At 38.1% G+C, this 14476-nt stretch overlaps 1 non-coding gene across 1 annotated transcript; it reads right to left on the bottom strand.

Moving 5' to 3' along the window:
• Positions 1 to 266: 266 nt before the first annotated feature.
• LOC120170995 lies at positions 267 to 372 on the bottom strand. Its single transcript, XR_005520835.1, has one exon. It is a non-coding gene; the product is annotated as a small nucleolar RNA R71 (small nucleolar RNA).
• Positions 373 to 14476: the final 14104 nt, after the last annotated feature.

Raw genomic sequence — 14476 nt, 5'->3', positions numbered from 1 at the left:
TGTTTCAAATGATGCATTCTATGGGGCAATATAGCAGCTCGTTCATTGAATATCCAAGAGCACACCTTAGAGCATTCATGGAAGTATGTGATTCCTTCGTACAACAAGGAGTCCCTAAAGAGGCTTCGAAGCTGAAGCTATTTCCGTATTCATTGCACGATAAAGCTAGATCATGGCTCAATTCACTGCCACCAGGTGCTATAACATCCTGGAATGAACTCGCTCAAAAATTTATGTTGCGCTTTAATCATCCTAATATGAATGAAAAGCTGAGAATGACCTTACCTCTTTCAAGCAACTTGAAGATGAGAATTTGTATGAAGCTTGGGAGTGTTTCAAGGAGTTACTACGAAAGTGACCAATGCATAGATTTCCCCAATGGACACAAATGGAGATGTTTTATAATGGGTTGAATATATAGACTCGCATGGTGGTTGATTCTTCAGCAAATGGAGCACTGCTGGACAAGTCCTACAATGAATCATAAGATATATTGGAGAGGATTTCCAATAACGACTATCAGTACTCCAATACGAGGAACATGTTCGATAGATGTAATGCTGCAACACCAGACACTAAAGTGCTGAACTCAATGGCGTCTCAAATCACAGTATTGACAGATATGGTAAAGAAATTGCAAAGGCCGAGTGGCATATGTGAGGTAAAAAATGTCTAAACCCTCTTATGTTTATTATGGAGATGCACATAATTATGATGAATGTCCACAAAACCCTGAGTCCATTTGTTTTGTGAGAAATTTTAATATGGGAGATAATTCCAAAATTTATGAGAATTCATATAATGCCAACTACCGAAACCATCCCAATTTGTCATGGAGGAGTCAAAATGTGGCCATCCAAATGATGTACAATACAACTTCAGTAACCAGTAATAACATTTCAATCAACAGTCGACCGTGCCATATCATCAGCATAACCACAACAAAGGCATAATTATCAAGGGAAGAGTTTCAATCAGGCTACTAACTTGTCTTATTTTGAAGCTTTGATGAAAGAATATATGGCAAGCCAATCATCATCTTGAAGAGCACTGGAGAATCAAGTCGGCCAACTGGTTAATGATTTAAGCAACAGGTAACCAGTGACGCTGCCTAACAATACCAAAGTCCTTAAAGCTCATAGGAAGTCTCATTATAATTAGCATTGCAAGGCCATCATAACTAGGAGTAGAATTCATATTAGGAGACCCACTATTGAGAACAAGAAGAAAAATGATTAGCAAAAACCCAAAGATGATGAGGTATCACAAGACACATCTACCCCAGATGATGTAGCAAAGGATGTCGGACAAAGTAGCAATTCTGGAGCAATGCCAACAACATCACCTCAATTAGTGCCCCAAGTTATACCCATAATGTCATAGCCAGTTCAGAATAAAACAACTTCAAGACCTACTTCTCCGTTTTCTCAACGTTTCAAAAGGACCAAGGAAGATCAACAATTTAAAGCGTTCATTGATGTACTTCACCAACTAACCATCAACATTTATATGCTTTGGACCAAAACCCAAAATACTTCAAATTCATACGTGAAGTACTATTCAAGAAGAGGAGGCTAGGCGAGTTCAAAACTGTTGCACTAACTGAAGGTTGCAGCGTTATGGCCACAAGGAGACTACCGCCAAAGCTTAAAGACCCAGGGAGGTTTATTATTCCATGTAGCATTGGTGACCAGTTTGTTGGTAAAGATTTATGTGACTTAGGTACTAGAATTAACTTAATTTCATTGTCTATTTTTAGGAAAGTTGGAAAGGAAGATGCAAGGCTAACAATTGTGACGCTACATCTTACTAACAGGTCCATCGTGCATCCAAGTGGAATAATGGAGAATATGTTGGTTTGAGTGGATAAGTTTGTATTCCTAATTAACTTCATTATACTCGATTGTGAAGATGATAAGGATGTTCCAATCATCCTTGGAAGACCTTTCCTCGCTACAGGGCAAGCATTAATCGAGATGAAAAAAAGGAGAACTCATTATACGCTTAAATGATGAATACATTACTTTTAATGTTTTGAAAAATGTATCTTATATGGATGATACCGCTGAGTGTAATAATATTGATTATTTTTATGTTTATATGCAAGAGCATTAGATGAAAGTTACATCATGGAATTTGCTACAACCAATGTTATATCAATTATAAGAATTGAGGACGATGAAGAAGAAAATTCCATGCAACACTTTGAGTTATTGGACCTTCTTAATCGATCGATTCAAGCACCAAATACATCCATAGATGACCCACCTAATCTTGAGCTTAAACCCTTATGACTTCCTTGAAAAAAATGATACTATGTCGATCATCACTGCAGCAAAGCATACAACATCTCAATCTAACAATTTAATTTCTATGTTGAAGCAAAATAAGAAGGCTATTGCCTGAGGCATTGTTGACATAAAAGGGATTAGCCCATCATTTTGCATGCATATAATTTTATTGTAGAATCCGAGTAGTAGTTCTATTGAGTAGCAAAGAGGTTGAACCCAATTATGAAAGAAGTGATTCGAAAAGAAATCATAAAATGGCTGGATGCTAGGATCATATAACTTATTTCTGACATCAATTGGGTGAGTCTGATACAATGCGTCCCTAAGAATAGGGGAATTACCATGGCAGAAAATGAGAAGAATGATTTAGTTCCCACACACATAACAACGGGCTGGAGAATTTTCATGGACTACAAATGTACAAAGAATGATCACTTCCCATTGGCGTTCATTGATCAAATACTGGACAGACTTGTTGGATAGGTTTTTTATTATTTTCTTTATGGTATAGTGGATACAATCAGATTGCTATAGCCCTTAAAGATCAAGGTAAAATGACTTTCACTTGTCCTTATGGAACTTTTTCTTTTCAAAGAATGTCATTCAGACTATGCAACACTCCAACAATATTCCAACGTTGCATGATATCGATATTCTCCGATATGATTAAAGATTGCTCGAAAATTTCCATGGATAATTTTCTGTTTTTGGCCAAGATTTTGAGCAATGTCTTTCCAACTTAGCCACTATTTTAAATAGATGTAAAGAGACCAACCTCGTGTTAAATTGGAAAAAAAATTCACTTCATGGTAAATGAAGGCATAGTGTTAGGGAATCGCATTTCTCAACGAGGAATCGAAGTGGATAAATCCAAGGTCGAAGTCATTGAGAAATTACCTCAACCCTTAAATATGAAAGTTGTAAGAAGCATTCTAGGTTATGAGGGTTTTTATCGTAAGTTCATGAAGGATTTCTCCTAAATAGCCAAACCATTGTGTTCATTGCTAGAGCAAAATAAGAAATTAATGGTTGATGTTAAAGCTCTAAAATCTTTTGAGACCATCAAATCCAAGCTAGTTAATACCCATATTATCGTAACACCATATTGGAATTTACCTTTTGAACTGATGTGTGATGCTAGCGACTTTGTTGTTAGAGCAATCACGGGGAAACGCAAGTGATCGCTTGTAAATGTATATGCTAAGGCAAGAAAATCTGTGCAAGTATACACAATCGATGTATGTAATATAGTACTAAGTGAGTATCGTCTCCACAGGGATTGGATTAGAAATATATTTTCACCACAACTAGAACTAATGTCACAAGCTAAGTCCTACTAAGTATTATCCAAAGAACTAATATTAATGAACTAAGAAAATGATTCAATGATTTCAGAAAGGTTTGGTTGAGGCAAAAGTAATATGCAGACTAATAAAACAAGTGATGGTTTAAATATAATGCAAACAACCTCACATATTCAGACGTTCCACAAAGCACTTATGCTAAACTATTGTCTTGACAACAATTATTCTTAGTTTAGAATGAATTATTATGACTCACTAAAACTGCCCGACAGGATTACTATGTATTCTTAGACAGTTGCTACGACAATACCTCTCGGCGTTAACTGTAGACGTAGTCTCTCCTACTCTAGCATCTATCCCTTTTAGTCATTTGAAACTCACTCCTTATCTCTAAGGTAGACAAGTTAGAACTTCACCATCCCAGATTCATTCCATTGCTCACGTTGATCTTTCTTAATTCTCTCGAATTTAAGAATCACTTATCTAGACAAAAGACTATCTCTCGATGCTCTTACAATGCCAAGACATGTTTTACCAAAACCCAAGGTTATCTCTCGATGCTCTTACAGTGCCAAGGTAAAATATTTAAACTATGAACAAAACAGTCATAAGAGAAACATAATTCATCATTCAAAAACATAAAAATATTGTTCAGGCAAAATAAAGTTTAACACCAAGTAAAGCATTCATGGTGCTATCAAAGATCATCCAAGATTCAACGTTTAATACAACCCCAAATAGATAAAGAGTTAAAAACAAAGGAAGAATGACTCCCAAAACCATGGGCTCTGTCGCGACAATTCTGATCAGCACCGTGCCTGCCTCGGTGATCACCCTCTCTCAAAGCCTGATCACCGCTTTGCTATCGTTTGGCTATGAAGGACACCAAGGAAGGTTGGTGGGTAGACGGTGGGAAAGCACTGCAGTTGCTTACTCACGCCTTAGGTAAAGCTCTTTTCTCTTCTTCCTTGCCGCCTTTGTTTGGCAGTTGCGGCTGGTTATTTATAAAGAAAGACCTCCTAGGTCTTTGTCTACTTTTGGAGTTTCCTTAACTAGCCATTATTAATTGCCCGGACTTAAAAAGGAAAGGCCGCTGGCAGAATAATTGAGGCTTGCTTGCATATGAAGTAGGTCATCCAGTTGGCGTGTGACTTAGGCGGTTTAGCCACACCGGCTTCAGACTTCCTCAAATAAATATTGTCTTGGCAAGATAAATTTTCTCCTCACGTTCTCATCTGTTCCGTTAGCCTCTGCACTTTTACATTGTCACGACTGAAATGTTCTTCCTCTGTAGGATTGCTGCACAAACACAACCCAAATAACCCTTTCTCTTCCGCAGCATCAGTCAAACCAAATAAATCTTGCCTAAGAAAAACTTATCCACCACAATTTAATATAACCTATATGCAACTAAATGCAACTGAAAATGCAGTGCATACTTTATCTAAACGAGCAATAACTTAAGTGAAAAGACTAGGAATTAAGCCTTTTTCGGAGTTATCACACCCCTAAACTTAAGCTATTACTTGTCCTCAAGCAATGGATACTAGCTAGAAGAGAAATAAAATTGTCATGGCAATGCAATATTAAGAAAATCATCTGGTTTGAGATTTCAGCCCTCAGCAAAAAATTGTTTGGCCTCAACATGTTGACAGTCATATCATTTAAGTCCCTTCCCTAGTCAGGATCCCTTGCTATTGGGTGTACGTGATTGTAACCAGTCTATGCATAGAGGTAATTTGAAAACTTAAAGTAAGCACTCCTGGTTTGTCAAGGCAACAAATTATTCATCAGGATCAGGCTTAGTTTATACTTTTAGTTATTTATCAACTTTTATTCTCTTTATTCATTTTTTCAGGGGAGTCAGCTCATCACAACTACCGTTCCACACTCTAGGTGAAAGGGAGCATACCTTCCACCCCCAAGCTAGTCGGGCAGAGTCATCCTGTGACTACTTTCTTTCACTCTTATGCCTTGGCTACTCTTAATTTATTTTGGAGTTTTTCTTGTTCATGCCTTTGCACAGAGGAGTGTCCCTTTGTATTTTCGAGTTTTTAAACACTAGAGAGTTTCCATTTTACCCTTAGAATATTTTTGAAGTCTTGGCAAATAGAAAGTTCTTTCCTAAATTTTTTACAGATTACCTAGAGAAAAAACAGTCTACAATCGTGTTTATAAATTTCAAGGAATCAAGCCTAGGTTTGGTTCTCTTCTTTAGAAAGTCTTAACAATAATTATGACCTAGGCAATAAAATTCTACATTCATCATTGAGCATCCCTAATTAATTCCTAACAATAATCTCAACTTGCTTTTGTCATGACAACAAAAATTCTCAACCAATTAACATCAATTGCTTTCTATAAAGTATGGAAGAATATGGTACAATACCTCCCCAAAACTTGAAGGATGCATTGTCCTCAATGCATGAGAACTAAACTACAAGATTCTAAATGCATATGCGAAAAAGGAAAAAAAAACTAAAGTAAAGACTTATTGTGTTGGGTGGCTTGACTAGATGCCCTCGTTCGGTGTCGTTTAGGAGGAGAGGGACTCTCGGATCCAGAGTTTACTATTACTGGTTGAGAAAGAGATGGATGAAGTATATGGCCTGCAGTTCTCTTGTAACGCTTCTTATTGGATGAGGCTCGTGCTGGAGTGGTTTGCTCGGTCGTAGGAGTTGGTTGTGCTGGGATTGGTGCTGGACTAGTTGTTGTTCCTGGGACTAGCGGCGTTGGACGGACAGGGAACTCAGTAGGATCATGCTCGGCGATCAACTCTTTTCCTAGTTGGGACACTCCCTTTGAACTTGGCCCACCCGAAGTAAAGATTCTGTGGTACGCAATTGTATGTTTCTTGATCGTCCTCTGCCACAAATCTCTAGTGTTGCTCTTCAACTTTCCCCAACTTAAAATATCGGTTAAGTGTAGAGGGGGAAAATTGAATGAGCTCTCTTTCAAACATAAACTGTGTGCCCTAGATGGGTCTTCGAGACTCCTCTTCCTCGACTGGAAAAACGAATCCATCTTCCAAATATACTTGGCGTTTCTGGAAGGTCTTGAAGCGTACTTCTAGTTTGGCTTTTTGGAAATGTTCGAAACTTTATGTTGGGGCCGGGGCTTTCCTTGTTCTCACCATTATACTTGGCTGAATTTAGTGGTGGCGATGAGGAGGTATTATTGAGAGAGAAAATATTTTCTTGTTTGTAGAGAGAGGGAAACACGATGAAGAAGAAGATGTTGGGTAATTTTTCTTGGGAAAGTGATGAGTGGTTTCGGGGTAATTTAGTCCTTTCATGGTGGGGAAAAGATTTCTCATTAAATGAGAAATATTTGATTGGACGTAAAGGGGGAGAAAAGGTTTCTTTCCCTTTTTATTCTACTGCCAAAACCATGTACCCTAGGTCTTTTTCTTCATGCATGCTTCAACTCCTCATGCTGCCACGTGTTCCTTGCTTGCCTACAATAAGAAAGAAGAAAATAATAAAATAAAATCGATTAAAGTAGAAAATAACTTAACTTATTTATATACAGAATTCAAATTTTTGTTGCCTAGGTAATGAATATTTGTTCAATTAAGTAAAGAAAATTCTTGGGCATCATGTACCAATGATGCCAGTTTGTCGCGCATTAATGAGGCTCTTTTGTACTCCTTGAGTCTCTGCCCGTTCACCTTGAAGATGGAAAATCATTTTGGTTTTGAATTTCAACTTTTCCATTGTCATAGACTTGGTGAACGATAAACAGTTCTAACCATCTTGATTTCAGCTTGCATTGGAATAACTTAAAGTGAGAATTTTAGAGCAGTATTTGTTGTCCAAGATAAATTGCCTCTGCAATATTTTTCTGTCATGCTATCATTTTTTTTCTCCTTGTAAAGGCGGGCATTCTCGTATGCATGTGCTCTAAATTCATCCATCTTATTCATCTCCAAGAGTCTTCTTTCTCCAGCAAGCTGAGCATCCATGTTTATCTTTTTGATGGCCCAGTAGGCTTTATGTTCAAGTTAAATAGGTAGATGACATTTCTTTCCGTAGACCAGCTTGAATGGAGACATTCCCAACGGTGTCTTGAATGTTGTGCGATAAGCCCATAGTACTTCATCTAGCTTCGATGACCAATCTTTTCGATTCGGGTTGACTACTTTTTCAAGGATCTACTTAATCTCTCGGTTAGACACTTCGGCTTGTCCATTCGTTTGAGGGTGATACACCATAGTAATCCTATGTCGCACTCCATATCGTTTCAGTGCCTTGGCAATCAATTTGTTGTCAAAATGTGTGCCTTCGTCGCTAATTATAGCTCGTGGTATTCCAAAGCGGGTGAATATGTTTTTGTGATAAAATTTTAGCACTGTCTTGGAATTGTTTTTAGGTGTTGTGATGGCTTCCACCCATTTTGATACATAATCCACTGCCAGCAGAATATACAAATCTCCGAATGATGATGGGAAAGGTCCCTTGAAATCTATTCTCCATACGTGGAAAAGATCGATTTCCATAATATTTTGCCATGGCATCTCATGCCGTTTCGAGATGTTTCCTGTTTGTTGACATCTATCACATGACTTGTAGAATTTATGTGCATCTTTGAGCAGGGTCGGCCAATAAAATCCAGACTGAAGCACTTTTACTGCTATTCTCATTCCACTAAAATGTTCTCCATATGGTGATGAGTGGCATTGGTGTAGGATATCTTGTTGCTCTTCTTCTGGAATGTATCTTCGGATTATTTGGTCTCCACATTGCTTGAATAGAAATGGTTCATCCCAGTAGTAATGTCGCACATCATGTCGGAACTTCTTTCTGCCATGGCTAGATAAATCAGGAGGAACAATACCACTAACAAGAAAGTTAACAATGTCAGGATACCACAGCGCAGCCGTGACAAATAATATTTTCTTATATGGGAAATCCTCTTTAATTTCTGTGATGTCAGGATAATTAGGTTTGTTATCTAGCCTAGACAAATGGTCTGCCACTTGATTTTCTATACCTTTTCTATCATTGATCTCTAAATCAAATTCTTGCAGTAGTAATATCCATCGAATTAGTCTAGGCTTTGCATCTTTTTTATTAATCAAATATTTAATGGCAGAGTGATCTGTGTGCACAATTACCTTAGTGCCGATCAGATATGGCCTAAACTTATCGAATGCAAATACTACTGCTTAGAGTTCTTTTTCAGTGGTGGTATAGTTCACTTGTGCATCATTAAGAGTTCGACTTGCATAGTATATGACGTGAAAAATTTTACTTTTCCGTTGGCCTAGCACTGCTCCAACTGCATAATCACTAGCGTCGCACATGAGGTCAAATGGTTCATTCCAGTCTGGTGGGATAACAATTGGTGATGCCGAAAGCTTTTTCTTCAATTATACGAAGGCATTCAAACAATCTTTAGTGAATTCAAATGGATGATTTTGTTGAAGCAAAAGACATAAGGGTTTAGAAATTTTTGAAAAGTCTCTTATAAACCGCCTGTAGAAGCCTGTATGACCCAGCAAACTGCGTACACCTCACACATTAGTAGGTGGGGGAAGATTTGCAATTGTATCCACCTTGGCTTTGTCGACTTCGATGCCATGGCATGAAATTTTGTGACCCAACATTATTCATTCGGTCACCATAAAATGGACTTTTTCCAGTTCAGTACTAGGTTGGCTTCTTCACAGCGTTTCAACACATTGGATAAATTGTCGAGACATCGGTCAAAATCATCACCCGAGATGGAGAAGTCGTCCATAAATATTTCCATGCACTTTTCCACCATATCTGAAAAAGATTGCCATCATGCATCTTTGGAATGTAGCTGGAGCGTTACACAGTCCAAATGACATTCGTCTAAATGCATAGGTACCATATGGGCACGTGAAAGTTTTTTTTCTTGGTCCTCCGGTGCTATGGCAATTTGATTATACCCTGAGTATCCATTGAGAAAGAAATAAATGCTTTTCCCGCTAGTCTATCCAACATTTGGTCGATAAAAGGGAGGGGAAAATGATCATTCTTTGTGGCTTTGTTGAGCTTCCTGTAATCCATGCATATGCGCCATCCTGTGATTGTTCTTGTGGTGAGTAGCTCGTCATGCTCGCTTTTAACCACGGTCACACCACCTTTCTTTGGTACACATTGTATTGGGCTAACCCATGAACTATCATATATAGGATAAATTACTCCCACATCCAACCATTTTATAATTTCCTTCATGACTACCTTCTTCATGATCGGGTTGAGCCGTCTTTGGGGTTCTATCAAAGTGCTATGGCTATCATCAACAAGTTTGCCATCGTCCATCCTATAGCTTTCCTGTGCTGTGACAAGACATTCAACAAACTATTCTCCTGTTCAGAGGTTAGGTTGGCAAAAATTATCACTGGTAGGGTTTTATCAACTCCTAGATAAGCATATTTCAAATGTGATGGCAAAGTTTTAAGTTTCAACTTTGGTGCATGTTGTGAAGATGACTCATGAGATTTAACTTCATCATAATCTAATGGTTCAAATTTTATACATGATCTGTTATGAAGAAGTCTCGATTGGTCCCTTGTCTTTCCTCCACATCTTGTATTGGTATTGTTTTCGGGGTGTTCATTGCTTAGATTTTTATGGTCGAGGCCATGATTTTCATGATCGTCTTTTGAAAATAGTTCATCTGGGCCAAAGTTTTCTGCTTCATTTATCTCGGTTGTATGTTCATGGTACAATGTACTATATTCATCGAGCCTTAGAGATTCACCTCGTCCAAGGATTATCTTTTCTTCAATATTGTTAATGTATTGGCATTCATTTGAATCGTCCACGTATTTCATGAAGTTGAATACATTGATAGTGACGTTTTGCTTGCCTACTCTCATGGTGAATTCTCCCTTTTCACAATCTATGAGGATTCTCTCGGTGGCTAAGAAAGGGCGTCCCATAATGATTGGTGCAATTTCATCGGCTTCGTAATCTAGGATGAGAAAATCTACTGGAAATATGAATTTATCCACCTTTACTATGACGTCTTCTATTCTACCTTCGGGTCACACAAAAGACCGATCAACCAACTGTAGGATGACTGAGGTAGGCTGGGCATCATACACGTCCAGCTTCATAAATATAAACTTTAGTATCAAGTTTACACTTGATCCCAAATCAATAAGAGCTCGTCCTATGAAGTCATTACTAATGGAACATGCTATTATAAAACTGCCAGGGTCTTTTTGTTTTAGTGGGAGTTTGCTTACTGCTGAATAGATTTCTGTTGCCGTGGAGACACGTTCTACCTTCCTTTTCTTTATAACAATTTCGTTAAGATACTTGGCATAGGAAGGCATTTGTTTGATGGCTTTAAGTAAGGGCACATTAATACACAACTGATCCAGAGCATCAACAAATTTCTTGAATTGGATTTCATCATCATGATTCTTCAACTGTTAAGGGAATGATGGTGGAGGTCTCACATCGACTGTTGATGGTGCTGAGTAATCGCTGGCCTTGACCATGAATTTTTTGTTATCCGATCGATGCTCTTTTGAGCCTTCAGTTCTTTCCTTCTCTCCAGGCACTTCCCTTCGTTCAACATTCTCAGATTGATCATCCGGTTGTGTTACGCCTTGGTGAGGATTGTTCAGGTGTCCTCCCCCAAACTTGTCATCTTGGTTAACTTGTTTTCCACTCCTTAGCGTAAGTACATTGCATTGCTTCTTCCCATGATGCTTAGTGACTTCAGTATCACTAGGGAGATTTCCATGTGGGCGAGAATGTAATGTTGTAGCAATTTGTCTCACTTGATTCTCCATCGCTTTGAGAGATGAACTATGGCTTTGCAAAAAAGTTGCTTGGCTTTGTAGCAAATTTCCTTGATTTTTAATTATTGCAGAGTGTTCGTGCATCAAGGTCTTTGTGGAAGCCATAAAATCTTTTGTCGAGGCCATGAATTCCTGCAATGATAACTCCAAGGAATTAGTATTTGAATTGGTGTTAGAGGAAGAAACCATACCTTTATTGTTCTACCAGAGCTGATGATGATGCTGATTCTGAAAATGTTGATGGTCAGAATTGTGACCTATAGTTTGCGGCTTGATTGTTACTGTTCCCTTGATTACTCCATGAAAAATTTGGGTGCTGTCTCCAACCAGGATTGCACGTATTTAAATACGGGTTATTATTGTTTTGATTGTAGTTGCCCATAAAATTGGTTGACTCATGGTTTTCAGGACATTCACTCTTATGATGATTGCCGTGACAGAATAGGCATACATTATTGGCCACCTTGACTTCTCTTACCTCATTAGGACGTTGCAAAATTTTCATCATATTGGTTATGGCTGAAAGTTGAGCTACTACCGAATCTTTACCTTCTAATTCATATGCTCCTGATGTTTTTATTCCAGTTCCCAATCTTGCATTTGGAAATTGATAATCATTATTTGCTATCCTATCGAGGATGTCAAAAGATTCCTCGGGTGATTTATCTAGTAAGGTGCCATTCGCTGAGGCATCTAGTATCATTCAAGTTGGTGCGTTGAATCCATTGTAAAACATTACCACTTGCATCCAATCGTGAAATCCATGGTTAACACATTTGCGAAGTAGACTTTTATACCTATCCCAGCATTCGTACATTGATTTATCATCTCCTTGGCGAAAACTAGCAATGTCATTGCGAAGCTGAGTGTTCATATTAGGCGGATCATATCGCAGTAGGAAACTCTTGTATAAGTCTGCCCATGACTCCATTGAGCCGGAAGGAACTTCGATGAGCCAGGCTCTTACTCTATCGCGTAGGGAGTGAGGAAAAAACTTCAGTTTTAGCACATCCTCATGTACTCCTTGTTGCCGAAACGAGTAGCATACTTTAAGGAAAGCACTAACATGTTGTCTCGCATCCTCATTAGGTGAACCACCAAATTGTCTGATAGAGTTTAACATGTTAAACATCACCGGTTTGAGTTCGAAGTGAGTGGCTTGGATCTCAGGTGCCACTATGCCTGGATTGAGGTAATTAAGAATAGGGTTCAAATGATCTCGTATCACTCTTGGTCTTGCAACTTGAAGATTAATTGCTTCATCTGGATCTCCTAAATCTCTCATGTTGTGTTGCATTTGAAATTGATTTGATTGTTCTCTGGTTCTTTGGGCACGCAACCTTTGTCTGAGTGATTGCTCAATTTCAGGGTCAAATGGTTCCAAAGGCTTACCAGAAGATCTCAAGGTTATGCAAAAATTAAAACCTACAACAGAAAATAGTAAACTACGTTATACTAATATAATGTGACAAAGAGAACTTGTTATGGCTAAAAATATCGTCACTTGCCAATCCCTGACAACGGCGCAAAAAACTTGATCAATTGTAAATTTATATGCTAAGGCAAGCAAATCTGTGCAAGTATACACAATCGATACAAGTAATATAGTAGTGAGTGAGTATCGTCTCCACAGGGATTGGATTAGTAATATATTTGCACCACAACTAGAACTAATATCACAAGCTACGTACTACTAAGTATTATCCTAAGAACTAATAGTAATGAACTAAGAAAATGATTCAATGATTGCAGAAAGGTTTTTTTAAGGCAAAATTAATATGCATACTAATAAAACAAGTGATGGTTTAAATATAATACAAACAACCTCACATATTCAGACGTGCCACAGAGCACTTATGCTAAACTATTGTCTTGACAACAATTATTCTCAGTTTAGAATGAATTATTATGACTCACTAAAACTGCCCGACAAGATTACTAGGTATTCTTAGACGGTTGCTATAACAATACCTCTCGGCGTTAACTATAGACGTAGTCTCTCCTACTCTAGCATCTATCCCTTTTAGTCGTTTGAAACTCAATCCTTATCTCTAAGGTAGACAAGTTAGAACTTCACCATCCCATATTCATTCCATTGCTCACGTTGATTTATCTTAATTCTCTCGAATTTAAGAATCACTTATCTAGACAAAAGGCTATCTCTCGATGCTCTTACAATGCCAAGACATGTTTTACCAAAACCCAAGGCTATTTCTAGATGCTCTTAAGTGCTAAGGTAAAATATTTAAACTATGAACAAAAGAGTCATAAACGAAACATAATTCATCATTCATAAACATTAAAATATTGTTCAGGAAAAAAAAAAAGTTTAACACCAAGTAAAGCATTCATGCTACTGTCAAAGATCATCCAAGATTCAATGTTTAATACAACCCCAAATAGATAAAGAGTTAAAAATAAAGGAAGAACGACTCCCAAAACTGGGGGCTCTGTCGCGACAATCCTAATCAGCACCGGGCCTGCCTTGGTGATCACCCTTTCTCGAGGCCTGATCACCACTCTGCTATTGTCTGGCTATGGAGGATACCAAGGAAGGTTGGTGGGTAGACGATTGGAAAACACTACAGTTGCTTACCCACGCCTTAGGTAAAGCTCTTCTCTCTTCTTCCTTGCCCCTTTTGTTTGGCGGATGCGGCTGGTTATTTGTAAGAAAAAGACCTCCTAGTCTTTGTCTACTTTTGGAGTTATCTTATCTAGTCGTTATTAATTGCCCGAACTTAAAAAGTAAAGGCAGCTTTCAGAATAATTGAGGCTTGCTTGTACGTGAAGTAGGTCATTCGGTTGCGTGTGACATAGGCAGTTCAGCCACACATGCTTTAGACTTCCTCAAATAAATCTTGCATTGGCGAGATAAATCTACTCCTCACGTTCTCATTTGTTTCGTTGGCGTCTGCACTTTTACATTGTCACGACTGAAATGTTCTTCCTCTGTAGGATTGCTTCACAAACACAACCCAAACAACCCTTTCTCTTCCGCAGCATCAGTCAAACCAAATAAATCTTGCCTAAGAAAAACTTATCCACCACAATCTAATATAACTTATATGCAACTAAATGTAACTAAAAATGCA

The sequence above is a fragment of the Hibiscus syriacus genome, unplaced genomic scaffold (genome assembly GCF_006381635.1).
Source record: "Hibiscus syriacus cultivar Baekdansim isolate YM2019G1 unplaced genomic scaffold, ASM638163v2 tig00111806_pilon, whole genome shotgun sequence".
Lineage (NCBI taxonomy): Eukaryota > Viridiplantae > Streptophyta > Magnoliopsida > Malvales > Malvaceae > Hibiscus > Hibiscus syriacus.
This window is presented reverse-complemented; position numbering and strand designations above follow the sequence as displayed.